At 36.9% G+C, this 10,517-nt stretch overlaps 1 long non-coding RNA gene across 1 annotated transcript; it reads right to left on the reverse strand.

Annotated features, from left to right (window-relative positions):
* Positions 1-629: 629 nt before the first annotated feature.
* Positions 630-7,580, reverse strand: LOC147944779 (uncharacterized). Its single transcript, XR_015558544.1, has 2 exons — positions 7,474-7,580; positions 630-875 (listed from the first exon to the last, which is right to left on the reverse strand). It is a non-coding gene; the product is annotated as an uncharacterized LOC147944779 (long non-coding RNA).
* Positions 7,581-10,517: the final 2,937 nt, after the last annotated feature.

Raw genomic sequence — 10,517 nt, forward strand, 5'->3', positions numbered from 1 at the left:
AATATATAAATTACTTTTTTTATCATTATAAGTCTTGAGGAAATTCTTTGACAATTGTTACAATCTATTTAATATTAGATATACTTAAACATATGTTGTGCCTAAATTAGTTTATGGCATACATATATCATGATCTATTTAATATTAGATATATTAGACATACATCTTATGATCTGATTAATATCAAAGTTAAGATCAAATTTGATTATAAAATACCACTTTTTCTGCTATGAGTACTTCCAACATTTGGATAATAATAAGATCATCATAACACACACAAAATACATAAAGAATTGTTAGTGAGAACAAGAACAAGTAACAGAAAATGGCTTTCGTGGTACCGGTGTTTTATGGGATAGGCACCACTGGCGCGTTGATTGTTTTAGGCTTGGCGGCTGTTATAGGCTTGGTGGCTGTTGCCATATGGTTTCTCGGTAACAAGCGTACTTAAATCTTATAACAAAGTCGTAATACCTAATTGATGATGTGTTCAGTGTAATCAACAAAGTACTTAAGTTTGGTTCAATTTTGTTGTTGATTTGAAATTTAACTCTTTAATTATAATATATTGGAACTATTAATATTATATTTGTGAGATACTATTAGAGTATCTCAACTAATGTGGATGCTCTGATAACGAGAATTTGTATTTCTTTGAATAAGACATATTACAAAGTATAAGCGATAAACATATGTATTGACAAAAGGGTCTCAACGCCACACAATTTTGTGATGGTTTTGTTTAGAGACAAAAAATTTGGTATTTGGTGTCTTTGTGAAAATGACTCGATCGAGTAGGAGTGCATTTCATATGATATCTACAAGAACGTTGTGAATCGCCAGTTTTTTAAGCTGAGTCAGCTGACAGTCAGGTACTGTAAAATCAAGAAAGATTTCGTAAGGCATCAAGATACATAAACGAAAAACAATAGAAAGTTTTCCAAAGTTGTTGTTCGAAACATATGTCATCATCATGTGATGAATATATATTAGACATAGTCAAGCTTTATTTAAAATTTAAATACCATTTTACTAAGGATACAATACCTCACATAATATAATAAGATCATGAACATATAAACTAGTACTACACAAGACACAAAAAAATGGTTGATGAAAAGAACAAATTAAGCAAAAAGGAATATTGCTATTGCGTTAGCGATAGGCATCGCTGGGTGGGTGATGATAACCTTGGTGGCCTTTGTGGTATTGTACCTCCTCAAAAAGCTATGATGTGTCTGCATTTTATAGGGTTTTAGTTATAGTTTTTACATTTGTTTTGAGTCTTATGTTAGGTCCAAGTGTGTTTTTAGATTCTTTTTAGTCTTTTGTGAGTCTGTACAGGTTCTAAACTACTTTGAAAGGAAACTGAGTGTTTTGGGAATGAAAACGGGCATTTGGAGCCAATTTGGTGAAGACTGATTGGACTAGCAAGCAGATGGAGCAAACGCTGAAAAGCATCCGAGATCGGCTGATCCGCATTCGGGATTGACCAGTCCCGTACCCAACTCAAGTTTTCCTTTTTGGTTTTAACCCGACTTTTAAGGTTTTATTTTGATATTTAAGTTAGAGGCTCGGCCTCACATAAGCTTTATTTTCTGAGACTATTCTGTATTGAGAGCTGGGGGAGAAGATCTCTAATCCTATTTTCACTTTAGAGAAGATTTCTAAATCCTATTTTCTATTCTTTTGCAATTCAATTATGTTATCTTCATCATTGATTTGCTGTTTCTGTTTCTCTATGGCTGAGTAGTTTCATTGTTGGGATTAGGGTTTCAGAAAGGGTTTTTATGATTTATTGATGCTAGATTTGTTAGATTATGGATTGATCTTATTGTTCTTCATCTATTGTTGTTCTTAATGCATAAGCTAGATTGATTATAAACTCTTAGGGTTGAGAGTCCTCCTCTCTAGGATTTAGGCAAAGCTCTCTTAAAACAACGTTTATTCAATAATCAATGATTTTCCCTTTCTTTACAACTCTCGACTCCTTAAATACTAAAACTAAAACATAAAACCCTAAACCTAATAGAAGAGACACGGCAACAAAACACATCTTCAAAGCCCAAATTAATAATAACCCATAAAGAAATAAAGCCTAATAATAAAACTCATTTGATACTAATATACTCTACATCAGTTCTCCCCTTGTTGGAGAAAATTCGCCCTCGAATCTGAACCATGGTCTTGAACGGATGCTTCTTCTTTTTTTTTTTTTCTCCGTCTTTTCCATTGATAATACTGGAACTCAACGAATATGACTTTATAATAACAAGCCACAACACAATTGTTGTGAAAACCATGAGGTTTAACCATGTGCCTACGGTTATGAATAAAAATCCTTATTGGGCCTCGCTTAGTTTCACACGTAATTATGAAACATAGTTTTCCCTCTTATGATTGCCCACGTTGAGATTTAAACTCACTATGTCACCATGGATTTGGCCGAAAGCTTCCTCAGAAAATATGACTTCTACCGTTGACACATCTTCTTCATAGCAAATATCATTGACGGGTACGCCGATTTGATCTGCTAACACGACGTTTGTTGGATAAGCTTGAGGTTAACTTGAGGAATAAGTTAATTACTTAACCGAGCGATAGTTAAGGAAGATAAGATCAAATATGTTTAGGAGATATCTAAGCATAGAAGGATTCCTATTAGGATTTGGTTTTGGTTTTGGTGTTATATAAATAAAGATACTTTGATGAGAGAATTATGTAAGAGTTTGAGAGAGAGATTGAGAGGCTTTGTTTTGAGTGAGTTTCAAAGCTAATAAAAGAAGTGCTTTTATAAATCTTAATCTTGATATACAAACTCTAGATTTGGTATCAGAGCTACTCAGGTTCGTTTCTTTGATAATCAAAAACCTTGCTATGAATCGTTCGAAGAAGAAGATATGAGTGAATTAGCTGTAACTGCTAACAAGACGAAGGAAGGAGGTTCTTTGTCTCTGCAATGTCCGATGCTACACAGCTCAAACTATACTGTTTGGGCATGAAGATGACAGTGGTGCTGCGAGTAAATAAAGTCTGGAAAAAAGTTGATCCGGGACTAGAAGATATCGAGAAGAATGATCTTGCCAAGGCCCTGCTATTCCAATCCATACCATAGGCACTCCTTTTACAAGTTGGAAATCATGAGAAATCCAAAGCAGTCTGGGATGCTATTAGGTCAAGAAACCTTGGTGCAGATCGAGTTAAAGAAGCTCGACTATAGACGTTAATGGCTGAGTTTGATAGATTGAGGATGAAGGATACTGATACGATAGACGATTTTGTAGGTAAGCTCTCTGAAATATCCAGTAAGTCGACGTCTTTGGGAGAAACAATCGAAGAAACAAAGATTGTTAAGAAATTTCTCAAGAGTCTACCTAGAGCAAAATACATACATATAATTGCAGCTCTTGAACAGTTTCTTGACCTCAACACTACAACATTTGAAGACATAGTTAGGAGGTTAAAAACCTATGAAAAACGAATTAAAGAGGAAGACGATTCACAAGATGGTCAGGGCAAGCTTTTGTTTGCAAATACAAACACAAACGCTCCAGTAGAAGGTCAAGGGAAGCTGCAAGATTCCTATGATGGAGGCAGAGGTAGAGGATCTGCTCGTGGACGAGGAAGGGGTCGCAGAAGGTTTAACAATGGGAGATTTGGATATCAGTCAAGAGAGTATGGCTTTCAACTGAGGGATAAGTCTAAGATAACATCTTTTAGGTGTGACAAGTTAGGACATTATGCCTCTGAGTGTCCGGATAGACTACTTAAACTAATCAAACTACAAGAACTGCAAGAGAAGGAAGAAGAAGACACTCACGAAGCAGAATCACTCTTAATGCATGAAGTGGTGTACATTAATGAGAAGAATGTGAAGCCAAAGGAGCTTGATGCGTGTTTGGACAAAGTTTGGTATCTTGATAACGGGGCCAGTAATCACATGACAGGAAACATAGCATGGTTCCGCACAATCTACACAAGGATCACAGGAAAGGTTCGTTTTGGTGATGACTCGCTTATGGATATAAAAGGTAAAGGTTCTATTTTGTTTATAACCAAGAATGGAGAACAAAAGATACTAGCAGAGGTTTATTACATTCCAGACCTCAAGAGCAATATCATAAGCCTCGGTCAAGCAACTGAATCCGGTTGTGATGTTCGAATGAGAGAAGATTTCCTAACCTTGCACGACCGAGAAGGAAACTTACTAGTAAAAGCTATTCGATCAAGGAACAGGCTGTACAAAGTGGACTTGGAGGTGGAAAACACAAAATGTCTGCAGGTTGCAGGTTTAAATGAGTCAAGCAAGTGGCATGCTCGACTTGGACATGTGAACTTTGAAACGATTCAGAAGATGGTTACAAAGAAAATGGTTATCGGAATATCTAGTGCCTCTAAAAGGGGAGAACCGTGTGCATCATGTTTGTTTGGTAAACAAGCACGACAAACTTTTCCCCAAAGGACTTCTTATCGAGCAAAACAAGCGCTAGAGCTTGTTCACGGAGATCTTTGTGGACCTATTTCACCAACTACAGCTGCACAAAGGAGGTATATATTTGTGTTAATTTATGATATTTCTTGTTATATGTGGACTATTCTTCTCAAGGAGAAAAGCGAGGTGTTTGAAAAATTCAAGAGATTTAAAGTTTCAGTCGAACATGAAACTGGAAACACCATCAAAACACTTCGAACAGACAGAGGAGGGGAGTTCACATCTCAAGAATTTCAACTATTTTGTGAAAAAGAAGGAATCACTAGACAGCTTACTGCACCTTACACGCCTCAAAAGAATGGAGTAGTAGAGAGAAGGAACATGACATTGTTAGGAATGACTCAAAGTCTTCTAAAACACATGAACATGCCAAATACTTATGGGGAGAGGCGGTAAGGCATGCAACTTATCTTATTAACAGAGTGGGGACAAGAGTGTTAGAAGATAGTACACGTATGAAGCTTTTAAAAAGAAAAAGCCGAATGTAGAACATCTTCGTGTGTTTGGTTGCATTTGTTACGCAAAGACTGAGACTCCACATCTTAAAAAGTTAGATGACAGATCAAATCTGCTGGTTAATCTTGGTACAAAACCCGGTTCTAAAGCCTATAGGCTTCTTGATCCTACTAGTCGAAAGATCATTGTTAGTAGGGATGTTGTTTTTGTCAAAGACCAAAGCTGGAAGTGGAGAAATTTAGAAGAATCATCTAAGGATTCCAGGATGTTTACTCTCAATTTTGAAGTTTTTGGGAACAATGGAATCAGAGATGAAGAAGTGATTGCAGAAACAGGATACCATAGAAGAAGAAGAGTCTTGTGTTGATGAAATAGAATCAGTTTCGGGTGAAAGACAAGCAAAACCGATACAAGACCCACCTGTGTTGAGAAGGTCAGAACGACAAACCAATAAACCAAGTTACTTGCAGGGTTATGTTTTACTTGCAGAACTTGAGGGAGAACAGTTACTGATTGCTATTGATGGGGAGCCTGCATGTTTTGAAGAGGCAATAGAGATGAAGTCTTGAGAGATGCATGTCAAGAAGAGATTGTATCGATTAACAAGAACAAAACTTGGAGTCTGGTGGACCTTCCATTAGGATGTAAACCTATTGGTTTAAAATGGGTATTTAAAGTGAAACGAAACTCGGATAACAGCATCAATAAGTACAAAGCGAGGCTAGTGGCGAAAGGCTATGTACAGAGGCATGGGATTGATTTTGATGAGGTGTTTGCACCTGTTGCTAGGATAGAAACAATACGTTTTATTATTGCACTTGCAGCTACAAGTGGTTGGGAGATACATCATCTGGATGTTAAGACTGCATTTCTTCATGGTGAATTAAGAGAAGATGTATATGTTACACAACCTGAGGGTTTTGTTGTTCATGGAAAGGAAGAGAAAGTCTACAAACTGCATAGCCCTTTATGGATTAAAACAAGCACCTAGGGCATGAAACACTAAACTGAATCAAATTCTTCTGGAATTGAAATTTGAAAAAAATGTTCTAAGGAACCCTATTTATATAGGAAGCAAGAACAGGGGCATCTCCTCATCATAGTCGTTTATGTGGACGACTTGCTAGTCACGGGTTCTAGCATAAAGTTAATACTTGACTTCAAGAAGAGAATGACAAGTAAATTTGAAATGAGCGACTTAGGAAAACTTACATACTATCTTGGTATTGAGGTATTGCAAGAGAAAGATGGGATCATGTTACGACAAGAAAGTTATGTTAAGAAGATTCTTGCTGAGACAGGGATGAGTGAATGCAATTATGTTCTTGTTCCTAGGGAGTTTGGCTTAGAGCTTTGTAAAGCAAAGCATGAACAATCGATTGATGAGAAGCGTTATCGAAGAACCATCGGATGTCTTAGATACCTGCTCCATACTCGGCCAGATTTATCATACCCTGTTGGTGTTCTTAGCAGGTATCTGCAGGAGCCTAGAGAGTCACATGGAGTTGCGTTAAAACAAGTTTTGAGGTATCTTCGAGGGACGACTTCACACGGTTTTTATTTCAAGCGAGGAAACAAAACTGGTCTTGTGGGTTTCAGTGATAGCAGTCTTAGTGTGGATTTAGACAATGGAAGAAGTACTGCTGGTCATATCTTTTATTTCAATGAATGTCCGATAACATGGTGTTTTCAGAAACAACAAGTAGTAGCTCTTTCTTTTTGTGAGGCATAATTCATGGCTGCCACTGAGGCAGCTAAACATGTGATATGGTTGCAGGACCTGATTGCAAAGATTAATGGGACCGAGAGTGAATCAGTGACAATTCGAGTAGATAACAAATCTGCAATTGCTCTCACAAAAAACCCTGTCTTCCACGGAAAAAGCAAAAGCGCTTGAGAAGAACAGGTTCAAGGAAATGAGAGTTCACATAGGTGTGCAAGAAGTCTTGAAGAAGAGTTTCAAGGTTAGAAAAACACTTAGAAAAACTGAAATAATATTCCGTATGTGCCTTTCGTCAAAGAAAGAAGCCGAACAGTGATCCTCGGTGTTTTTTGTGTGTGTGGTTCGATGAGTCTGAACATTTTAATATCGTTGTTGGAGTTTCGTAAAAAAATTATAAGAACATAAATAAGGGAACCAAAATATGATTTAAAAATAATTAATGTAAGAGAACATGAAATGAAGTCAAATTATGTTCTTCCTCTCAAGTCATGTTCTTCCAATCGATCCGAATAGCCAGCCAAGTGATATATATGGCTATTAAAAAAATCGACTGATGATGATATGTACTTTAACATGTCTAGATGACTAGTAAAATAGATAACAAAATAGTTAACTGATTACATCGTTTAAATAGTTAACTAAAATATATTTTTATCTAGCATACCAATTCGTTGGATCAAAAGTAACAAACCCATATCAAAATGCATCTTTATATTTGAAGTTGTTATAAAGGAAAATGAAACACAAAGAATAAAAAAATAAAAGACCAGAGAAAGAAAAAAAAAACTGAAAATAGCTAGACCTGCAAATGAGAATTCTTAGAGTAGCTGTTCGGGCCATCTCCGCCACTCATAGGAAGTGAGTTAAGAACAATCTCCACTTTCTCCATTTTAATTTTGTTTTTACTTTCTATACTTTGGGTGTGTCTGTCTATATATATAGGCCATGCATGCACTTAATTAACACCTAGTGCTTATTATTATAGTCACTATATAAACAATAATTGAACTACAATAATATGCGTATAAAAAAAACAAGAAAATAAGAATATTATTAATATTAGTTATAGACTATAGTTTATAGCTAGGCAGAATCTTCACTGGAGTGGATCAATTCATAGCTTGGGAGCAAATTATAAATATATATGGTTCTACTTTAAACCAATGAAATTTACAAAGTATTTTCATATTCAATGAACGGGAAAAATGTCATTAAAATCCTCAAATTTATATTTTCATTGATTTAAAACCTGAACTCTGCTTTTGGAGGAAAAAACACCAATTAAATGGGGTTAATTATCTGTTAATGAGATACGTTAATAGCAAAACGACACTGTTTATAACACTCTAAAACTTTCAAATTGAGAAAACGATTCTCAATTTCTCCAATTCACAAATCCTAATCGATCTAACCCTAATCAAACATGATATCTTCGATGACGAGAAGATTCCAGATCTCTTTTTGTTATACACCAGAAGAACGGTCGACCAGGATTCTCTTCAGTTCTCGATGTAAAAATCGTTACACCGGCTCCACAAACACACTTCAATGTCACTCCACGATCAAACGAAACTACCACCAATGTCTTTGAGCTGTAACTCATCTCGTCAACTCGAAAAAGAAGAGAGAAATCGAAGAAGAAAAGAAAAATTAAAGAAGTAAAGATAAAATGATATCGATTAGGGTTTGTGAATTGGGGAAATTGAGAAACAATAACTTAATTTGGGGGTTTTAGGGTGTTATAAACAACATCATTTTTGCTGTTAACAGATCTTATTAACAGATAATTAACCCCGTTTAATTTCTCCGTTTAACCACTTAATGATGTACCTCAAAAGGCTAGGTCAACGAGAATTTGCGATTTATTTGGAAATCAACAAATAATTGGTGTTTTTTTCCCTCAAAAGCAAAAACAGAGTTTGAGATTTAAATTAACGAAAATATACTTTTTCCATTCAATGAACTAAGAACTACATGTGTTTTTGAATAGAGAAGCTAATACAGTGATTATTATTACAGTGGTCCTAATGCGTAAGTACAAGACTACAATAAATATATTATGTTCTTTTTAAAAGTTATGCTATTATTCTTTTGAAATTGAACTAATCACATAGGTGTTGTGTGAGGAAACTACGTAATCGTAAGGGCATCAAATTAATAAAATAACTCATAGCTTAAACTACGATATATGCCCATTCGTCTGCAAAGGAGATGCTCTGTACTAATATCCAAGAATATATCTGTAACATCCGCGAACCGGAATTTGCATTTTTGGTAGTAGTGTCGATCGATACCCTTGTAGCATCGATCGACACCACTAATTCTGGGTTCATCGGGTTTGTTTTAATCGTCGATTTGGACCGGTTTGGTTTAAGAAAAACCATTGAACCGGGTCTTAAAAGGAAGGAAACGACCTAGGTCGTGTTTCAGATGTTGTTGTCGCCGTTTGAGAGAATAAGAAAAGGAGAAAAACAGTTTCAAAGGTTTTTGAGAGAGTTTGTGGGATTTCAAGGCGTTTTTGGTGAGATCTTGCTATGGGAGTGAAGATCCAAGGCTAGGAACGTGATAGAGGGTTGCTGAGAGTGTTGGATTCGTTTCCTTTGGTCTAAATCTTCTTTCAAAGAGGTGAGTGCATGACCATGGCTAATCTAAGCCTTTGATTCCCTTGTTCTTGCTTGTTGTTGCTTGTTTGTGTGTTTTTCTTGCTAGGAATTGGTTGATACAGGTTCCTACGGAGGTATAAGGCTTGGGTTTTGAGTATTGGACGATTTGGAGGAGATTGGGAGCGAGATTCGACTCTCGACTTCGCGCGGATCGCAGTTGCAGAGGGAGTGTCGATCGACACCACTTGGTTTAGGTCGACACCAGCAAGTCAGGCATCGATCGACACTGTGGGATAGTGTCGGTCGACACCATTGAGCCAGTGTCGGTCGACACCTCCCTTCCAGCGAGACGATGTTTGATTTCCTGGTTTGTGTGTTTGTTTGTTGCTTGTTTTGGAACTTTGGAATCATTGTTGCTTGTGTGTATAGCCCAGTAGATGGGAGGATTGCCTCACTAAGTATTTATGATAATACTTACGCATCTCAATTTTTGTTTGTGGTGTGCAGGTAAAGGCAAAGTGTGATCGTGGAATCAAAGGCAATGAAGAGGAGGATGTTATAGGGACTCGACTGGATGTTGTCTGACATTGCTAGGTTGCTAGAGTTGAGTCATTAGAAACATTGCTAGGTTGCTGGTTCCTTGTTTCTTGTCGTTTGGTGTTTGATTATTGTTGATGTTATGGTTATTGGTTATTGTTGGAGTATTATTGGATATTTAATTGGTGTTGTTATTTCTGCTGATGATTGTGATTGTGGTTAGGTGGCTAGTGGGTATGGGACCACTAGTTGTAGTTATTTATTATATTATATTTATTATTTATTATTAAAAAAAAAGGTCGGTCCTTTCATTTTGGTATCAGACCCCTTACGGTTCTAGGTTTGGGTTCACTAGGTTTCTGTTGTAGATGTTTGGGATTGCATGTCTTGATTGATTATGTGAGTTAGTCAATTGTGTGTGGCATGGAGTCCTAGAACATCCTCTTTGAGCCGATTGTGTGATTCCACGGTGAGTTTTATTTATGTGTTTAAATAGTAATTGTTTGCTTAGCCTTTTGTTCATGGTAGTGCAGATGGTTAGAGGTGATGCTGTAGCTGGTCAAGGTCGTGGACGTGGACGTGGTCGTGGGCGCGGACGTGGTCGTGGTAGGGGCAGAGTCCCAGTGGTTAGTGAGACCGAGGACCAGAGTGTGACTGCTGAGGGTGTTGGCGAGTCGCAGGGTGTTCCGGGGGATTCTGTGAGTCT

This window comes from Camelina sativa, chromosome 5, assembly GCF_030686135.1.
Source record: "Camelina sativa cultivar CO46 ecotype springtype chromosome 5, ASM3068613v1".
NCBI lineage: Eukaryota > Viridiplantae > Streptophyta > Magnoliopsida > Brassicales > Brassicaceae > Camelina > Camelina sativa.